Source organism: Dermacentor silvarum, chromosome 4, assembly GCF_013339745.2.
Source record: "Dermacentor silvarum isolate Dsil-2018 chromosome 4, BIME_Dsil_1.4, whole genome shotgun sequence".
Lineage (NCBI taxonomy): Eukaryota > Metazoa > Arthropoda > Arachnida > Ixodida > Ixodidae > Dermacentor > Dermacentor silvarum.
This window is the reverse complement of record NC_051157.2, coordinates 174,387,958-174,391,684: the sequence shown is the minus strand read 5'-3', so window position 1 is coordinate 174,391,684 and position 3,727 is coordinate 174,387,958.

Genomic DNA, 3,727 nt, shown 5'->3' with positions numbered 1-3,727 from the left:
TTTGCAGTGTAGAGCAATATTCAACCCTGCTCCCGATATGCAACACCTGTAGCGTAGTCGTAGCCGGTCGTTCAGGCACTGAATTGCAGTGCAGATGTAGGCAACAACAGAAGAGTAAAGACGAGAGACATGCGGCAACTCTAACAAAAAGCTTTATTTTTGCTGGCCCATGTTTACAGCCGTCAGTCACTGCATTGCACATGCGCAATTCGCACCTTAGGAAGAAAATAAACTCTCTCTGACAAGTGTACAGAAGGTGTGCTGATACACACAGAGCCAAGTCGCGAAATCTCTTCAGCCCCAATTATTTTACGTGTTAGTTGATCACCGCTTCTGCTTGAAACAGTACATTGAGCAAACGACGGTTCACAGTCACACGAACTGCAATGACATTCAAGCCTACTGTCATGCACATTTTTCTGTATGAGTGTTCTCTCAGCCGGTGATTGATACAGTGTCCCATTTGACCTATATACTGTTTACCACAAGGGAGATACAATAAACCACGTTGCTAACACAGGTGACAAGCGGAATTTGGTGTTTGGTTGCATATGTGTAGCGTGCTTTGACATTGCCTTTGATTACACAACTTTAGAATGATATGCAATTTTCTTGATATTGTGAGAGCTTATGAATGTAGGGTATGACGGCCAGTTTTATGTCTGTCAGATGCAGTGACCACATGACCTCTACTCTGAAAAGCGCATGCACCGAGTGGTTGCCATGTGATCACTCCATCTGACAGACTTAAAGTGGCTGTCATACCATACATTCATAAGCTGTCTCACAGTATCGTAAAAACTGCAGATCGTTCCAAAGTTAAAGTTGTCTTCTTTGCACCTCAGAAGCTTATAAAGTTGCATAATCAAAGGAAATGTTTCAGCGCAGCACACATGTGTAACAAAAAGCACAAAAATCTGTTCGTCACCTATGTTAGCAACATGAATTACTGTACCCCTCTTTCTTGTGGTAAACAGTACATAGGCAAAACAGGACGCTGTATCAATGACCAGCTGAGAGAACACTCTACAATGTCAAGAAAAACGTGCATGACAGTTGGCTTGCATGTTGTTGCAGTTCGTGTGCCTGTGAACCATTGTTGCTCAGTGAACTGTTGTCAGCAGTAGCGGTGATCAACTAACACGTGAAATTGTTGAAGCTGAAAGATTGCGCGACTTGGCTCTGTGTGTGTCAGCATCTGTACACTTATCAGACAGAGTGGACCTTCCTAAGGGTGTGAATTGCACGTGTGCAATGTGATGAGTGACGGCTGTAAACATGGGTCGCTGAAAATAAAGCTATTTGTTGGAAGTCAGCACACGTCTATTGTCTCATCTTTTCTGTCGTCAATATCTATGCTGCAATTCACCAATATGTTGTACCAACAAGTCAAATTTATCACTCACTCATTGGAACTTTCTTTCATCACGAATGAAATGTGGTTTTGGTACCGTGGTACAGCATTTGCATCATTTGTAAATCTTTGTTTTCTTCCAAGACTGAACTGGATGTAACAAGCAGCCGTGGCATTGCAAGGAAGCTTTATGTTAAAGGAATATATTGATACTTATCTGCTTAGCGCAATAAAGGAAGTTGTGGGTATTGTTTATTGTGCTCTCCTTGCTCTTGTGTCCAAACTTATAGCTCTAATGGTTAGGTTTTACTGAAATTTGCTTTTGATATTTCGCATTATTCTCCTGTGTAACGTCACTATTGTTTGTTTCACAGTTATGCGAAGCTTAAGTTGTTTGTAAGCATTTTCATAGCCTGTTTTCACAGTAAACATGGCTTACTTCAGTGTTTCAGATGGCACTTTATAGTTTGATGTAATTGATGTCTCTGCAGGTTACCGCATTATTGACTTGGAAACCAGTGAGGTCTGGATGCAAGTGAAGCTACCGAGGGAGGCATGTGTGCATCACTTGTGCTGCTGGCCATCCTCTGCAAAAGTGATGGCTGGCTGTCAGTGCTTGGATGACTTTATGTTACTCTACGCCTTGGGCTGTGTTGACCATTGATGATGTGTGGTGTTTTATGGCGCAAGGGCCAGTTATGGCCAAAGAGCGCCATGCCATTGTTTGTGAGTGTGCAGTGGAGCGATGAATTCTGAGAAATAGATGAAGTGTGGCTGTAAAGGGGCCTAAAAATAATCGCTGTAAAATGCGTAAAATATACATGCACTAAAATCATGGCAATGACTAATGAGGTGTACTATGAAATGGAGAATGCATTGAGAAAGAATGACACGATATTTAAAATATTGAAGATTTAGTAATTGGAAAGAAGCACTACTGCCTAAACAGAGCCCTTGGACCACAAGGGCCTGGAGGCATGTGCTTATACAAAACTACTATCACAGCCGCATCCTCTGGAGGGAGGATGCGCTATGAATTTATTGGGCTGATAACATGTAGCACAACATCGTTCAAAAGCCGAGGATTGCTTTGGCGTTAAAAAGTGGTTTCTTCACCAATAAACATCATGGGATGAAGAGGGATATGATAGCGGTATGCTACAGGAAAATATTTTCTTCTCTCCGTTTCGGCTTCCCGACACTCCAGCAGGACGTGGAGCACGGTCAGCCTCTCACCACATCTACCACAGGTTGGTGGTTAATCACCAGTGAGCAAAAAATTGTGGGTGCCGTACGTGTGTCCTATTCTGAGACGACGGAATAGGACATCAATTCGTCGTGTTTTCGTAGGCTGAGGGCCAGAAACCTAACTGTGGTTTAATCATGTGAAGTTATTATTTGTTTCAGCGTCCCACAAGTGTTGCCAGTGGCTTCGTACCTTCTTTCGCAAGAAAGGTTTCAAGTCTGTTGCAGGAGCAGCAGTTGTAGGGTTAATAGCCTGAGATGTAACTGATGTGGCCATTTGATCTGCTCGAACATTACCCTCAATGCCTCTATGACCCGGTACCCAGCATAAAATCACATGTTGGTTAGATATATACGCTTTACACAAAATGGAATAGAGCTCATTAAGTACAGGGTTTTTGTGTTTACAGAGTGATTGCAATGCTTTCACAACACTTTGCGAGTCCGTAAATATGATAGTCTTTTTGAGTTTTGATTTCATTATAAACTTTACAGCCGATAATATTGCATAGGCCTCAGCCGTAAAGATACTTGTCTCCGGGTGCAGTACACCGGTTTCCGAAAACGATGGACCGATGGCTGCATAATAAACCCCGGCATGTGACCTAGAAGCGTCCGTGTAAAACTCTGTACACGAGTACTTGGATTGAAGCTCTAGGAAATGCATTTTAATGTGCGCCTCTGGAGCGTCTTTCGTGACCTCTACGAACGATGTGTCGCACTCTATGATCTGCCACTGCCACGGCGGTAACAATTTAGCAGGAGCCATAGGACGATGTTCAAGCACTGGAATACCCATTTGCTCACTAAGATTTCTTACACGTAAGAGAACGGTTTTCCTCGCTGCAGGTCGGTTATGGAAGAGTGCAGCGGCGGTCATATCGTTTATGGTGGAATAAGAAGGATGTTCGTTGTGTTGTACTGTCAGAAAATATACGAAACTGCTATATGAGCACTGCAGATGGAGTGACCACTGGTTCGACTCTACATAGAGACTCTGGATCGGGCTTGTTCGGAAAGCACCGGTCGCGAGGCGGATACCCAAATGGTGAATGGGGTCTAGTATTTTTAACGCACTTGGCGTTGCGGAGTTATAAACTATAGCTCCGTAATCAAGGCGCGAGCGGA